Source organism: Macaca nemestrina, chromosome 1 (genome assembly GCF_043159975.1).
Source record: "Macaca nemestrina isolate mMacNem1 chromosome 1, mMacNem.hap1, whole genome shotgun sequence".
NCBI lineage: Eukaryota > Metazoa > Chordata > Mammalia > Primates > Cercopithecidae > Macaca > Macaca nemestrina.
Window position 1 is genome coordinate 146,242,982 of NC_092125.1, and position 17,876 is coordinate 146,260,857.

The 17,876-nt window shown below is 40.6% G+C and overlaps 1 long non-coding RNA gene across 2 annotated transcripts; it reads right to left on the reverse strand.

Moving 5' to 3' along the window:
- Positions 1-3,090: 3,090 nt before the first annotated feature.
- Positions 3,091-17,647, reverse strand: LOC139359896 (uncharacterized). 2 transcript variants are annotated; one of them, XR_011616538.1, is made up of 3 exons: positions 13,688-17,647; positions 12,622-12,733; positions 3,091-12,472 (listed from the first exon to the last, which is right to left on the reverse strand). It is a non-coding gene; the product is annotated as an uncharacterized lncRNA (long non-coding RNA). The 2 variants fall into 2 exon arrangements; XR_011616536.1 differs by having other exon boundaries at positions 3,091-12,475.
- Between the last annotated feature and the right edge of the window lie 229 nt (positions 17,648-17,876).

Here is a 17,876-nt window from a genome sequence, read left to right on the forward strand (position 1 = left end):
TGTGTCCTGCTCAAAGTTTATAACAACCTGGATAAGGACATAGAGACTACATGATACCAATTGAAGACAAGGACAGTCAATATACTAATAGGTCACCCACGAATTTATAAAGATTTCAAGAGGCTAGAATAAAGGGTCAAAGTTAATCATATATAATTAAATGAGAAAAAGTAATTTTTCACCCAAATTTGTCCCACTTGCTGAAGTACAAGCAGGGAATCCCTGGCTTATTATGGCATTGTGAGGCAATAGAAAATGCTTCAGATTTGGAGTCATAGATCTATGTTCAAGTCCTAACTTGGCTGACATAGATATGTAATTTCAAGCATTACTCTAAACTTATTTAAGCCTCGGTTTCTCTGTCTTTATGGGCTGAATATGTGTGTAGTCTCTCCCACAAAAATGTGTATGTTGACATCTAATCCCCAATATGATTGTATTGGGAGGTGGAGCCTTTGGGAGGTAATTAGGTCGTAAGGCTAGAGCCCTCATGAATGGGGTTAGTGTTCTTATGAGAAAAGATCAGAGAGCTAGCTCACTCTCTTTCTGCCATGGAGAATATAATGAGAAGCTGAGCCTGCAATATGGAAGAGGGCCTTCACCAGAATCCATCCATGCTGGTATCCGCGACTTCCAGCATTCAGAACTGTGAGAAATCAATTTCTGTTGTTTATAAGCCATCCAGTCTATGGTACTCTGTTATAGCTTCCCGAACTGACTATAACACCATCCATAACCTGGAAATAATAATACAAGTTCACAGAGATGTTGTGAGAATTAGAATGTAGAAACAATTTTACAAACTGTATGTCATTGTGCAAAAGTTATTATCTATAATACTTATGGTAGTAATGGTAATAATAACAGTAACTTATATGAAGTCCTGAGATTTTAGTTAGTTAAATTACAGTTTGACATGGCTTTCAAAATAGCCACTATAGTCATGGGCTGCATTACTGGAACAACGGAGTTAGAACTGTATTCCCACTAGATTCACGTAGAGCCCATCTGGCATCCTGGGTTCAGTTCTGGTCCTTATGGTAACCCTTGTGTCTAAAGCAGAGTTTGACATGTAGTGGGTGTTCAATACCATTTGTGGAATAAATTAATTTTAATACAGATGTTGCAGCATGTCTGCTGTCAGGTAATGAGGTTTCTACGAATATAGACACCATAAAAAGTGTTTTTGAAAGTGGAGATGTTTCATATGAAAAGCGACAATCTATGGAGTAATCACATGTGAAGGAATAGGTCAAGTATGGGGTCTGTTGTACTTGGAGGACAATTATGTAGAAACAGGGGAACAGAATTGACATTTACCAGCACCATCTGCAAGCTACACATTTGAAATAATTATTCTGTTGCTCTGGAAGATAAACCGAGACCAGAGGGTAGAGGTTACAGGAAGTCATACTTTGGCCCAATAAATGGAAGTAATATCTAAAATTAGGTGTCCCCCAACGAGGAAATAGCCTGGCTTTTGAGTTAGAATGTTTAAGCAGAATGTTTTGGAAGAGATTACTCATGTGTAAGAAATCAAACTAGATCACTGATTCCCAAACTTGCTTTGGCATTGCCTGTGGAGCTTGTTAAAAAAGTGGATGCATAGATGGAATTAGAATCTAAGGACATGATGTCCACTACCCAGCCTTCTGTATTTTTAACAACCTCTGCAGATAATTCTGATATATAAGATACATAAGGCTGAGAATCAGTGACTCGCACCTGTAATCCCAACACTTTGGGAGGCTGAGGAGGGTGGATCGCTTGAGCCCAGGAGTTCAAGATGAGCCTGGGCAACATAGTAATGCCACATCTCTATTTGTATAATTTATTTTTATTTAAAAAACTTAAAAATTAAAAAAATCTGTTTAAAATTGCCCTGATGATAAAAATATCATGTTGTTTAAACAAATACGGTTTCCCAGTCCCCACCCATGGAGATTCAAATTCAGTAGGAATGGAATAAGAACCAGGAATTAGCATCATCAGGAGAGTGTGAAAAACACTGGCCTAGATGATCTTTAATATTCTTTCCAACTTCAGAGATTCTAAAGATCTGATCCAACTATAGCTTCTCGTTGGTTCCGAATAACAGTTTTGAAATACAATTACCTTTGAACAATGCAAGGATTAGGGGTGCGGATCCCTCCCCATGCAGTTGAAAATTGAGTATGACTTTTCTTTTTTTTTTTTTGTTTGAGACAGAGTCTTGCTCTGTCACCCAGACTGGAGTGCAGTGGCACAATCTTGGCTCACTGCAACCTCCGCCTCCTGGGTTCAAGCAATTCTCCTGACTCAGTCTCCCAAGTAGCTGGGATTACAGGCATGTGCCACCCCACCTGGCTAATTTTTATATTTTTAGTAGAGACTGGGCTTCACCATGTTGGCCAGGCTGGTCTCAAACTCCTGACCTCAAGTGATCTGCCGACCTTGGCCTCCCAAAGTGCTAGGATTACAGGCATGTGCCACTGTGCCTGGCCTAAAATTGAGTATAACTTTCGACTCTCCAAACAAAAACTGAATTACTAATAGCCTACCACTGACCAGACAGATGCCTTACCAGTAATATAAACAGTTGATTAACGCATATTTTTTGTGTTATATATATTATATATGCATTCTTACAATAAAGTAAGCTAGAGAAAAGAAAATGTTATGAAGAAAATCATAAAGAATAAAAAATATATTTAGTATTTGTATTCATCTGTTCTCATGCTGCTAATAAAGACATACCTGAGACTGGGTAATTTATAAAGGAAAGAGGTTTAGTGGACTCACAGTTCCACATGGCCGGGGAGGCCTCACAATCATGGTGGGAGATGAAGGAAGAGCAAAGGGACATCTTACATGGTGGCAGGCAAGAGAGGACATGTGCAGGGGAACTCCATCAGATCTAGTGAGATTTATTCACTAACACAAGAACAGCACAGGAAAAGCCTGCCTCCGTGATTTGACCACCTCCCACTGGGTCTCTCCCATGACATGTGGGGATTATTACAATAAAAGGTGAGATTTGGGTCAGGACAGAGACAAACCATATCACTACTCATTAAGTGGGAGTGGATCATTATAAAGGTCTTTATCCTCATCGTCTTCATGTTGAGTCAGCTGAGGAGAAGGAGGAAGAGGAGTTGGTCTTGCTGTCTCAGGGATGGCAGAGGTGGAAGAGATAGAGGTGTTGGAAGGGGAAGCAGGAGAGGTAATCACACTCAGTTAACTTTTATTGAAAAAATCTACATTTAAGTGGACTCCCACAGTTCAACTCCATGTTGTTCAAGGGTCAACTGTACTTGAATTACAGCAATGAAGCCACATACAAAAATATGTATGCCTGTAGCTTGCCATGATATTCTTCATATGGTGTCTCTAAAGAGCCAAACACATTCTTTAATAAACTAAATTGCAATGAACATTTTGACTTTCCAATGGGCTGCAGTTTACTATTTTGGCTGATGTCAGTAAATATATATCCAGATGCATGCAAATGACAAGTGACTTGTTTTAAAGAGTTATTCAGTATAAACAGACTTTAGGGCTTTGATGAGTCAAGGGTTGAATGTGATATATCCAAATAAATGTTTTATAAATGCTTTCATTTTAATATACTCCATTCTCTGAAAATGTGAACTTGTAAGTCACTAGAGTTTCATTCTAGCCACATTCTCTATCTTCATCTAATATTTTACCCTAAAATAGAGGTGGGAAAGTGTACAATGCTTGACTGCTGAGCTGCCATCACATTCAGCAACTTTCATTAGTTTTTGATAGTCTCACCTGAATCAGCTAAAGAATAATGCTCTACCTCAATGACCCCGGATCTAGATCTTCTGCCGTTCCTCTCTTCTTTCTTTGATTCCTTATAGCTTAGAACCAAAAGCAAAGCTTTCTATGTGTTTTTGAGAAAGTGGCTGGCAAAAGGATGAAAAGGAGATTATTATGGAGCAGCTTAAATGTGATTTTTGCATTTAGGCTTTTCTTGCAGAACACAGTTCCCTTAGTCCAGAGGGAGAAGACTCATGCAACAGCTGCAGCCCCAGAACTGTTTGTGTCTCTACCCAGGGTAGATGATGCTTTGAGGGACTGAGAATCTTGCATACTCAGCTTATGAGATATAGGTTACAGATAAAGATGAAGATGAAAGAAAGATAAGTAGTCAGGAACATAAAAGACAATGATGAGTATATGTATACCCTCCATGACTCAGAGGATAGAAAGTAAACCATACCTTTAGCTTAACCCTTTGTTCTGGTAACAGAAGAGCGTGTTCTGCTTTGAAATTTTTTAGCTGATAACAGTAGTTTCTATTTCAAAGGTGGTGAGGGCAGGAAGGTAGGTAATCAAATGGGTTAGGGAGAATCAAGTCATGTTACTTGGGAACACATTGACAAAGCAAGTAAAATTATTGGAGGATACATTTTTCTTGATTATTTCTCAAAATGTGGTCTAGGAGAATATATAGGTCAAAATGAATGAATAGGGCATTTTTTTTTTTTATCATCCAAGATGTTTTACTTAATGACCAAAACAGATGCTTTGGTTTAAAGACAAATTCAGTAAGCAACTCTTCCTCCCAAAAGTGTGTGCTGACATATTTCCCTAAAATGCCATCCTTTCTCCTTTCTCCCCTACCCTCACCATGTGACATAATCTGGAGATCGCCTTTTCTAGTTCCTGTGCATTCCCTAAAAAAGAGAGCTAGGGAATCCATGCTATTTCCCCAGAGAATCTAAGCTTTCTCAGAGTGAGAAAAAGCCTATGAGCAACAAATAAGAAAAAGCTCAGCATTTCTCCTTCCTCCAAGTGGTAAAAGATGGAAGGGAAGGTGAGAGAAGGCATCAGAAGGAAAGCTACCCATGAGAACAACTTCTCCCCTCAGCCGACAGGAGAGAGAAGGGGACAGATTGCAACACCCCACCCATCACAATTGCTCTGAGCACTCTGCCCTGCTACAGAGAATAGCTGGGTCCTTTCCCTAGTCCTCAAGTGACCTGTCTCAAGGCAGTGTCCCAGAACACCACCTGCCTGGAGAGGGTCAACCAAGCTAGTGGGTGATCTTGCCTTCAGTTGTTTTGTTCACTCCAAGTCCTCACACCCTCTGCACAATTCAGTTCAATTCAGCACGCATTTGTTGAGCCCCTACTACGTGCCAGACTCCCCGAGAGGGCAGTAGCACAAAGGTAAGTACTGTAATCTGGTTTCTGCCTCACAGCCTGTCTGCACAGGACAACACAGTTAACTAATAATGAAGACTCTACAAATTACACAAAGCTGTGACATTTGCCAAGGAAGGACGAATGTGGAAACGAAATTGGATTTCAGTGCACCAGTTATCACTTGGGGCGGGAGCCTGTTTCTGGAATATATGCCTCTCTACATTTGTATAAAGCTTTCGAGTTTACAAAGTCTTCCGATATACATGATCTCATTGTGAAATATTGAGAGTCAGCTTGTCTTTTGCAATTCACAGATGACAAAACTGAGGCTAAGAAAAATTAAGGACACATTGCACTAAGATGTTTTATAAAATAATATTATTCAATGGCCAATATACAAAAAAAGGGGAGCTGTCTCCCTATTATAATATTAAGCCCTTCTAGGAGGAACTGTAAGTACTTCCAAAATATATCTTCAATTACTCCAAAGAATAAGGTTTAGAGGGAAGAAGATGCCAAGTATTATAAGCAGATTTTACTAACGGAGAGGAGGAATTAAGTCGCGGCCTTCACACAGTGCCCAGGAGATAAGACAATACGACTTCTTAGTGTCTCGTCTGGAACATTTTTCCCTGGATTGCTAGAGTAAGAGTCCTGTAGATGGAGTCAAACGTGGGTTCAAGTGACCTCAGCATCAGAACACAAGTCAAAGACCACAGGAAATTTCCCCAATTGCACAGCTTACTGGGCAAATGACTTAATCAACTTGGACTTAAAATAACATCTCTGGGTGGGGGCAGAAATTAATAAGACTGTCTTTCAGGAAGATGTGGGAGCTGAGGAGTAATTACCTCATAAGGACCCATCTAAAAAACTGTGCTGTAGTTGCTGGATATGCCAAGCTTTGATGAGGCCTTCAGGGCTAGAAAATAGCCTATGCACATTGAAATGGGTTGGAGTTCCTCAGATGAAAGACATCTCTATAAGACATGTGGATGTGTATTTGATAATCTTTGACATATGTTTAATATTTAGATTTCCAAGATTACTCATGTTAATATCCGCTGCACATCTTACTTTTTTGCCTTTTGTGCACACTGGGAGATGTGGGTTTGGACACATTTCAAGCCAGATTTGTTCCTGTTGCTTTATTGCTGCTAACCACAGGGTCACTAAAATGAGAAAATCATCTGCTGCTGCTTCTACTGAACTTTGAATTCAAAACTTACATACTTTTTTTTTAAAGGGAGGAAAGAAACATGCAAATGAATAATGAATGCAGTAAAAAATAAATGTGTGGTTCTGGGCCCCACTTAATTTTTCTTAAATGACAGCGTTGTTAATGCTATGAAATATTTTCTCTGATAAATGTGAGTTAGCTAATTTGCATGAATGGCTAGTCTGTCATTTCTTTAGTCTGTTGAGTTATGGGTTTTAAAAAATAGGTTCTTTTCTGTATGACTTTTAATATATTGTTATTATATGTGATCACTGAGCTTTCCTAATGGCACATTGAAAACATGGGTTTCATCTCTTTAAAAAAATAGATATTAATTTTGAAGAAGTAATTTATGCGATAATGAAGTTCTTCGGATAAATGTATTTATAAGGAAAAACCATTCACACGTTATTCAGTATTTCTTTTTAACACACACAAAAAGAATCTATTTTCTGCCAAAGTCTTAATCACAGAAAATTTGGGGAGTTTAAAATTAAGCCTGCTAGGGTCCCCCTTCATGCGTAAGCTTGGGTAATTTCCCAAAGACCAAAAATAAAAGGGCACTTACAAAACCTCCTTTATGCACCTGTGCCACAACAAGTTGAGAAGCTAAAGAAAGGTCATTTGATTCTGAACCTTAAATTTTGCTACATTCATGCAAGTTAAATAATAATGTTAACAGTCCTAGAAAGAGGTGTCTATCAGTGGCCTCACTTTGAATAGAGCAAGTAAAAAGAGAATGAGCATAGCAAAGGAAGGGAAGAATTTCTACCAACACATCACTCCCATCTTCTTTCTTTTCTAACAGTTTTAAATTAAACTCAGCATCCCCTGAAATCTTAAGGTAGATGCCTATGCCTCAAAATTGCCCAACGACAGGTCAATGGCCGTGTTTCCCCCCACTACACCTATGACAAAAGGAACATGGATGAAATTGTAATCCATGAGGCAATTACTTCAGAGTTATAAGCTTTAGAAAATAGCATTATATGAGTCTGGAAGTGCCATCTCAGCAATCATCACTGTGTAAACCACTAATGAATAAGTGCTCTCTGGCTGCCTTAGCTCATAAATGACAGACTACTAAAGTGAAGGAACACTCCGTCTGATTGAAATCCACTAGGCATGGACAAGGAGAGGTGAGCTGATGCAGTCAAATGGCCATGGCCTAGGGTTTTGCTTCAGCACCAAGTGGGGAGGCCTTAGACTCTAGGGTGTATAAACCTGAGTTCAAATCACCCTTGGCTACCCGCCTGCTCCCTTATCTCCTCTGCACAGCTCCTTCCAAGTATGGAGTAAGTTCCACATGCTAGCTATTGTCATAAATGTATTTGTAAAATGAGGAGAATAAGACCCACTTTATAGCACTATCTTGAGGATTACTGATAAGACATTTATAACTCCAAACACAACACATGGCTTTTAAGTAGTTGCTACTTTTCCTACTGTTGTGTCATTATCATTAGAATTATTTTCATTAGAAAGCAAACTATTAATAAAGGCAGGGATTGTGCCTATTCAATTTAATGATGTGTTCCCAACACTTAGACCAGTGCCTGGATATAGAATAGTTTACTTAATCCTTCTCTCCTAATAGCACTGACAATAATTCAGACCATATCCAATATTTGTTTGTTTTTGTAAGTGTAAGCCTTGAATTTCACACTCAAAACTAAAGCGTCCTGTGAAAGTTGTGAATACACGGCTGTATGGCCAGTTCAAAGTAGGTGCAGATCGAGGACGTGCTCTGGAATCACTGGATCTGAGACCTAGTGGTTTTTGTGGCCCTATAACTTAATGTGACAAGGGAACTTTTCTGAGCTTCAATCTATTTATCTCTGAAATGAGGAATAAAGACATTATATGGCTTATCTTCTCCAATTCTATTGTTTTGGGGGCAGGTGGGATATATGTAAATATGTATATTTGTAAATATGAAGAACATTGGACAATGTTTCATGTTCTACAAATGTTACTGATAATAAATAGTGGTTATTATTATCCACCAATGCACTTGAACACCTTGTTGGTCTATGAACAAAAGTAACTGTATTGACCTAGACCAGGGTCAGCAAACTGCAGCCTGCAGGCCAAATCTGGCCTGTAAGTTAAACATGAGTTTTACATTTTTAGGTGGTTGAAAACAATCAAAACAAGAATAGTATTTCATGACACACCTGCAAAGCCTACAATGTTTAATATCTGGGCCTTTACAGAAAGTGTTTGCCACCCCCTAGCTCAAAGAGTTTATATTAATAATATTTTTACTTTTCTTTAGGATCAAGCCTTAAAGCAGGTAGAAAGTATGCACAATTAATGCTGGGCCTGGCAGCAGCCCGGGTTAGCAGAATGAACACTTCCTTAGAAGCTGGCCCTAGGAGTGCCTCACGGGCCTTACGTACTTCCTCCAGTTCCAGCTGAAATCTGCCCATCCCTGCTTGCTTGTTTGCTTCTCTCAAACCTACATGAGCCAGCAATTTCTATGCAGCCAATGTCAGTGTCCCTATTGTTCACCTCTTTATTCTTGGCACCTGTCTCACTGCAGGGATTCCTAAGTATTTTTTGAGCGAATGAGTGACTGAATTAATTCAGTTATCCATTCATCCACTCTTCAAGGGCCAGCTTAACCCTTTGCCCTTCCATGAAACCTTCAGAAACCATGCCAACCCAGAGGACTCTTTTGTGTCCTGGAGTCACATGCCCTCCTTGGTCCAAGCCAGGCAATGCATAATATAGGGCTTTCAGGTACTCTTGAAATATTGCCCCATGTTCAGTTAACAACAGCTCAGGTGACTCATTTGTTATGTATTCATACTTTGGTTCTTCCAATTAGATGACAAACTGCCTGAGTGTGTCAGATTCAGCGTGGCTCCCAGACTCCACACCTGGCTTTCTCTTTAAAACCTGGCACAGAAATCCATCTGTCCTTTCAGCAAAACATATTAAGCCACTCTAACCCCCAGGCCATGACCCGACATGGTCTGCTGCTGGTCTACCCTGGACGTCAGCCCCTCTGAGTTCTGGCCTGCTACGTTGAGCCCAGGGTCCCTGCTTTAGCCATGTTTTGGGTACTGACTTTCAGCTTTCTTCCTTTGTTTCTGGGCCTAAATCTTGGTGATTTGAGTCCAGGCTTTGCTTCTGCCTTGCCTCTCCACAGCGGGTGGAGTCCCATCTCTCATCCCAGCCTGGTGCTGAGGGCTACATAATCTGCACCCACCCGCTCTTGCTACTGACAGCCTCCTGCTTGCCTGACCTTCCAGCCATTTGCTCTCAGGCTCCCATTGTTAGGTGCAGTCTGGACCCCCACCACCTCATTTTGTGCCATATTCACAATTATGTGCCAGGACTGTAACTCCCAGAACATCATGCCTTAGTCATTCTCTCCTGGTCTACTCCAGCCTCTGGGAAGCTGCCACAGGTCTGAAATTTGGAAGAGACTTTGTGACTCACACTTCTTCCTGTCTTCAGTATGCCTGTATGGTGCTTGACCCACTGTAGGCTTATCAGAGGAGCTCCATAAAGACCCGCTGGTTGACCCAGCTTTAAAAATAAGATAAAAGATGGTCACAATTCATAGTAGGTCATATCTAAGTTTCTTGTGTTTCTAACCCTGTGGTTCTCACCCATCAGACCCAACATCTCCTTTTTATAACATTTATAATCCTCCGTTTACTATCCTGAATATATATATTATAATAGCATATTACCCACACATATTTTTTAAATATCAATATAATGATCAAAATGTAATATAAAAGAGAAACAAAAGGAAATTAATTCATAACAAAATGTATATTTAAATACGTACATGTGAAAGGCATGATGAAGTGGTCAAATGCTTGTATCTATTTGTGAAATCACAGCCACAAACGCCACTCAAACATCAGAGTAGCATTGCTGCCAGTGATGTGATTTTCTCAGTGTCTAATTCTTGGCAAAGTTCTGAACCAAACAAAATAGAATATTCCCCTAACTTACAAGTCAGATGTAAATTCACGGAAATTTTAGTGTGTATTAAAATTGGGCAACAAAATATGTCAATTGGAGTTAGGTTATAGGCGTAGATCATTACAAACACGTTCACCTACATGAAAGCCTGGCAGTGCATTCAAAAGCTATGTGGGATGCTGCACGATTCTATGATTCTTCACTGAATAGGACTGTCCTGGGAATAGCAGAAGTCTAGCATCTCTGGCTCCCACATAGTTTCGTGGCATCTGAAAAATGCTGTCAGAAATTCCCAAAACACCCTGTAGTGGGCCAGAGTACCTCCATTGAGAACTACTGGTCTAACCTACCTATTAAAAACTGTCCTACATTCAGAACCTATTGAAAGCGGAGCATCTCTTCTGACCTTGACACCCTGAGTAAAAGGTTTGAGTGAGTGCCTGTCGTGAAGGTGCTGGCACAACCCAGATCACAACCCAAGGTCAAGGTTGGATGAGCCGAAGATCTCAGCACTGCCCAATCTTGAGGCTGTTATGTATTGAGGTTACAAGAAGAGGAGTTTTAGCAGCACAGTGGAAATACCAAAGGTTCCCTCTAGCCAATTAATTAGATTAAAAAGCAAAACCATCAGCATTTCCTTACTCCACTTACTCTCTGCATCATACACTCATTTTGCTCTTTAAACCCATCGAATTTAAGGGTTGACAGTAAATCTATCCCTCCGTATGCAGCATTCAGACTCATCTCTAACACTTCATTTCCTGTCTCTCAAACTCACCCTTTCCATTCCATCCCTCCTAACACACATGCACAAACACAAAACACCCCTACTCCAGACTCTCTTTCCTCTTTCTCCCTCTCCACTTGCCTTCCCGCCTTGGTCTCTCTCAGCCCCAGGACAGTGGCATGTCTACATGGTGTAAGTAGGCCAGACTTTTCCCATCACACTTATTCCGGGAAGGAACTCTGAGGGGTCTCTAAGATGTATGGCATGTGAGTTCAGTTGCAACCTGACATTTCTGAAGGCACTCCTGTACTCTTTGCTCTGCTGCACCCACCTTCTGTTTCTGAAGGTGAGATATCTGTTCACATGGCATCCACTCCATTTTTGGAATCTTTTCTCTTGCTTTCCACCTAGGATGATTTTTTCCATCCTTTTGCCTATTCAAGTCTTAACAGCCCTTCAGAACCAGCTTAAATATGGTCTCCTCCAGGAAGCCTTCCTAAATTCTCTCCCTTTGAGTTTTTGTGCCATTTTCATATTGAGCCTCTTGCTTTAACCTGGAAGACTAAGGTCTCTTTTGGATTCTTTTGTGTCCACAAGAGCACCTAGGAACTCGTCACAGTAGTATAAGTGTCCAACACAGTAGTTTTTATGAGCTCAAAAAAAGTGGGGGCGGTAAGACTGATCCCATATTTGAAATATTTGGGGTGGAGATTCCCTCACCTTCCTTCGAAATCACTTTCTTTCCCCTCAGCTAACATAGAATTCCCTGAGGAAACCCGCTGGCCCAGAGGAACATGTGCCCCTCTTTTCGCCACAATATTAGTGCACTGAAAGTAGAGGTATAACTTCAGGGTGTATCTGAAGACATTAACTAAGACAATAATAAATTAACACAATAGTCAACTAATAGCACCATGATGCTTTCATGTATGAATTGGAATGTGAACACTGAGATTTTCATTTCATGGTTGAAAAATACATGAGTTGACCCAAATACTAATTTCTGCATTTCCATCATTTACATATCATGGGTCAGTAATCATTTCTTGCCTAAATGGCTTTCCAAACGAAAAGCTATAATATTGTAATGGTTTATCATATTTACAAACATCGCATTGTGCTATCCACTTGGTACTCTGGATTTGCAAACAAGCAGACCCCATTCTCTGGAATGGCAGGAGCGATGCCGGAGGGGAGTGAGAAAGTTCTCCAAGAAGAGAGCTATTTGTTTCTCCCTCCCTAAGGTTCACGAGTCTAGGAACCTCTATTCCACGGAGACATCTTCCAGCCACCTCATTTCTCCTGCACGCCATTTGGTCAGCAGGGGCCAGGGATGGACGCTGCCTGTGTTATGGTGATCATTCTCTGCTCTGGGGTCGAAAACTCTGGTTGCTTTGAAAATATCTCCTTGTAAGGCTGGACCTGCTGAGAGAGCAGATGTGATATTTGGGAAGGATAATGCAATCTGATTTATTTTTATTATAGTTCAGAACAACATCAAGTGAAATGTCTAAGGTGATTTTATGCCTCGTTTTAATGCTTGGATAATACAAATCAGAACAAAACTTTACCAGTCTTTCACTGAAGCCCCATGCTTGTCGCTCAACTTCTTCACAGTGTCCACAGTCACCTGTTACTTTAGGGGTCTCACTCTCGTCGTTCGGTACTACATTTCTTAGAAATCTGTGTTTTTAAAAAAATAATAGAGTTAGAGCCATAGAGTGATGGGGATCTGATATAACAATTACACCCTGCCACAGCAGGCTTAGTTTACACATCTGTCTTGCTCTTTAATTATTACTCGGGGTTGAATGTCAGTTGCAAGCATTTGTAGGGACGGTCACCCTTCTGCATTCACACACGAACACACTCATCCCGAGGTGTTCTCTGACCAACATCCCCTTGGTCGGGCTTCTGTTTCTCCTACTTTGGCTCAAATACATAAAAGGAAGCTAAAGAAGAAATGTTGAGGTCCTTTATTAGGCTCTCCTGTGATTCTGGTTTCAGGACTAGAAAGCAATGCAGGAGTGTGTGATTTATGTAATCCCTTCCACTGCTGCTTTTCCTGATTTTTAGGGTGATGCACAAGGAGTGAGTCAGCTAAGAGTTGACTGGTCACATTTCACATCATTGCCTGTGTGTCCCAGGATGGAGGGCAGAAAAACAATAACATAGGCTGGAGAGGTGGTGGGGAGGGATTTAGCTGTTAATGGAAATTTCTCCTTCAGACCCTCTGAAAAAAAAAAGTTACCTTTTAGAGGATAGCTCTCTCTTTTTTTCTCCCTAGCCCCTACGTTTTAAAAAAGCTAAGGCTGTGTGTGTGTGTGTGTGTGTGTGTGTGTGTGTGTGTGTGTGTGTGTGTGGAAGAGAGCAGGCAAAATGGAGGGGAGGGGAACGGAAAGTGATTGTTATCATCCCAAAGTCTTTCTCTAGCAGGCTGCAGCTCTGTTTATGAAATGCCACAGCAAAAGTGAGCTCACGCCTGTGTGCTTCTATCTCACAAGCTTTCTGGGTGCCAGATGGGCACTTTGTGACTGTCTGAGCATGGATTATTTCATTCCTTACATCTGAGACTCCAAACAGCAGCTCAGAAGGCCACAGGAGAGAGGCGTCGCTTTTCAGCTGGGGGAACCCTACCTTCACAAAGGAGCCTAGTGGAGCAGTGGTGACAAGGCCAGGAGTTTCCACAGAGAGCGAAATCTGAAAGTTCACACACATCCAGGCCGTAGGAAATCCTTAGACTCCGGACAAGATGGAAATTAACAATGACCTGTAAGTTATATTAACTGTAGTTTTTGTTGTTGTTATTGTTGTTAAAGGACAAAGAAAAGAACAAATGCAAACAAACCATAAGCACTGGCCTTGGAAGATGTTTTCAGAATAATGCTCTGTATTTCAGTTTGAAATTCTGCTGTGACTTCTTAGTCAAACGCCTATACATAATTACTAGTCGTATAGATAAGTCAACCAAAATGGTCTCCAGCATGTTGGCATATACCACAGCCTCTTGGCGTCTTAATCACTTTATTTCAATGAATGGGATAAGGTGTGCTGGTGTGAAATAGTAGCAAGGACATTTACTTTTCGCAAGTACTATACGAAAATTGAGTGTACTTAGAGGCAGCACACAATGCCATCCAGATGAAACCAATGGACACAGCAGCCATCCAAAAAGGAGGTTCTTTCTCCTTTTAGGTTTATTGTTGAAAAACCTTACCATTACCGCCATTTCTCCCCCCTCACAAATACTTATCCAAATCACTCCATTTGTCCTGCAGGGGAAACAAATTTTACAAGAATATGTGGCTTAATGTTAAAAAAAAAAAAAAAAAAAAAAAAGACAAATCTGACAGTTGACTTAACTGTTTTGCATAAGATATTTACAAACCACAGCAGATTAGGGGGGGTTTATGCATTTTCATATCCTGCTTGGTTTAAAGCAGCAATTTTCTGCAAGGACAACAGAGAAAAAAAACCATGCTTTACACTGCTTATATTAATTACATTTTTTCATTACCCGTCATGTTTTCTGCAGGCTTGTGTATTATTACTGCAAAATGTAATGAAATAGAAAAGGAAGAAAGAATGGACTTCTGGGAAATTTTCCAATTCTTGAAATGCAATGTTAATTGAGAGCTATTTTTAGGGCTGCACAGATAGTGCAGGACCCAGTGCCATCAGTACAAACGGGTCCAGCCCAGGTGCAGCCTCCCCAGTGACAGCCCCCAGGTCTTTGCCACTGGAGAGCTGGAAAACTTCAGTCTTCCTTGGTGCCAAGTCTACTGAAGGGCACAGAAGGATTTCTGCAGATGATCTCCCCACAGAGGTAAGAGAAGAAAAATGAGGGGAGATGAACATAAAGCCCTTCTGAAACTCAGGCCACCGTGATGATTGGGAGCAGTTCCCAGCCTGTCTTCAACTGCCACCCATTGGCCCCCAGAATGAAGGAAAACTATTCAGTATTTAGGAAACATTTTATGTTCATATGGTGATGCATGATGAACTGGTTTCCAAGGCCCTTAAAATGAAGAATTCAAAAAAGTGCCTACAGGGTGGTGACAAACAGGATCCTTTGTAAGGAACCATCTTCCCCAGCCAGAAAATGACAAGTTCATAGTCTTAAGTATGTCCTACCAAGGATTTGAGAAAAATTTTTAAAGAACTAGGAACTTTATTGATTGGAGAAATATACTTCCTTTTATTACCAAACCAAACAGATCATAGAACTAATTTCCCACTGATTCGTCTGGATAGGTGACCTTCTAATCCAATGACTCACTTCTCTATTATTTCTGTGCCCAAGAATTCCATTTCCTGATGTAGTGTTAAAACCAGCCCTGCAATGATGGAACAGACACACAGTAAACATGTTTACAGGGGCAAGTGTTCTTTCAAAGAAATTCTCAGAATGGCTTCAAGGAATTCAGAAACTCTGGGCTCATTCGAAAACTCCCCATCTCAACACACCCTAAAAGCACTTTATGCTCTCTGAATGTCCTAGCCACTCATAAACATTAAACTCTTGCAAATGCATTCTTTTTAAAAAGATTTAAGCAACTACTCACCTCCCACTCCCCCATATTACTATAACTTATTGTTTCTTACACTTTTACAAAGTAAACATAAATGCCCGTAAAAGTTATCAAGCCAAAACTTGCTTTAGGCTAGGAGACTCAGAAATCCATTTCACCCACTTACGAATAAACAGAAAGAACAAAGGGGAAGCACTTTCCACTCAACGGCTTCCAAACTATGAGGCAGGTACCCTGCTTGCATATCCCAGCTTTTCTGGGGCCATCCTTCCAGGGTAGTGCCATGGGCTTGCTCAGAAGTCAGCATATTGTGACTACTCTACTGCAATGTTGTCATCAGATGTAGGTTGGCTGTCTGCCCTGAGACTATTGCTTTAGTCCTAACTGACACATTCTTTGAGGCAAAGTGTGTAATAGAGAAATTCCAACATTCTAAGTTTCTTCCAGTAGCAAAGTCAATTATGACAGCAGTTGGTAAAATCAGTGGTACCTGGAGTGAGAAGGCAAAATGAAAATGGTGCGTGAGAACCAAAAGTTTATAGTTGGCTAGAGAGAAATACAAAAGTATCCATTTTCCCCACTGCCTGGATTTAAATTGAGTAGATTAACCCAGATTGTTTCTGTCTAGCCTGGCCCACAGTCAGTAGCCTTTAAGGCTAGACTAACCAGCTGGTAAGTATTTCTGGCTTACATCTCCTGCTCATCACTGTGATGACCACAAGCCATCTTCTAGGTGCCCCCTGGTTTGCTCCAAGCCGTGCCCCTTCTTGTTCACCTGCTGCTCCAGATTTTGCCTCTTTGGACTTCTGTGGTTGTGTTAATTGACAGAGAAGCTAATTTGCATATCCTTAATATGTGGAACACGGCCCTGAAAAATGCAGTTCATTCTGATCTCTGGCTGAGACGGTCTTTCCGACAAGCACCCAATCCCACCTTTATTCTGATATGCATTTGCCTGCTGGCAAACAGTTTTCTTTGATTACAATCTACTCTACTATCATCACCAGGACAGACTGAAATGCTTAAATAGCCAACATACTAAAATGGGTTGTTTAATAAAATAAAACACATATACAGATGATCCTAGACTTATGATGGGGCTACATCCCAATAAATTCATTGTGAGTCTAAAATGCATTTACTATCTCAATAAACCCAGTGTAAAGGCAAAAAATTGTGAATTGAACCACCATAAGTTGGGGACTGTCTATATATTGTGTATACACAAGTTGAGTATCCATTATCTGAAATGCGTGGCACTAGAAGTATTTCAGATCTCAAACTTTTTCAAATTTTGGAATATCTGCATATAAATAATGATATATTTTGGGGATGGGACCCAAATCTAAACACAAAATTCATTAATGTTTCATACACATCTTCTGCACATAGCCTGAAGATAATTTTATTTTTCTCTTGGGGATACTGAATAAACTGAGTATTGTGCACCTGCATTTTGACTACAATCCACCACCTAAACTCGGGTGTAGGGTTTTCCACATGTGGTGTCATGTCAGTGCTCAAAAAGTTTCAGATTTGGGGCTGTCTAATGCCTGTAATCCCAGCACTTTGTGAGGCAGAGGCAGAAAGATGGCCCGAGCCCAGGAGTTTGAGACCAGTTTGGGCAACATACCGAAACCTCCATCTCCACAAAAACTAAACTAAAATAAAAATTAGTCAGACATTTTTGGCGTGCACATGTAGTCTCAGCTATTTGGGAGGCTGAGGTGTGGAGGTGGCTTGAGCCCAGGAAATCCAGGCTGCAGTGAGCCATGGCTGTGCCACTGCACTCTGCCTGGGCAACAAAGCAAAACCCTATCTCAAAAAACAAAAAAAAAAGTTTCAGATTTTGGAGTATTTCAGATTTTCAATAAGGGTTTATAGGCTGGGCATGGTGGTATGCCTGTAATCGCAGCTACTAGGGAGGTTGAGATGGAAGGATCACTTGAGCCCAGGAGTTCAGACTGGGCAGTATAGCAAGACACAGTCTCTTAAAAAAAATAGAATAAGGACTTACAATAAAATGCCACAGTCTCCTACCTGTTTTCTCCCCATGCCCAGCCCCTCTCCCACAGTTAATCATTTTTAAGAATTTTTGTTTATCTGGTTTGTGATTTTCTGGCACTTACCTTTTTAACTCTAACAGGGTTCTGTCACTGTTTCTCTTTCTACCAACTTTAAACAATAACTATTCACTCCCTGCTCTGAATAATATTTAATTACCTTACAGTTCCTCCTTCCTCTTTATCTATTTTCCTCTTCCCAATTGCTAAGACTTACAGTTTAAACTGTCT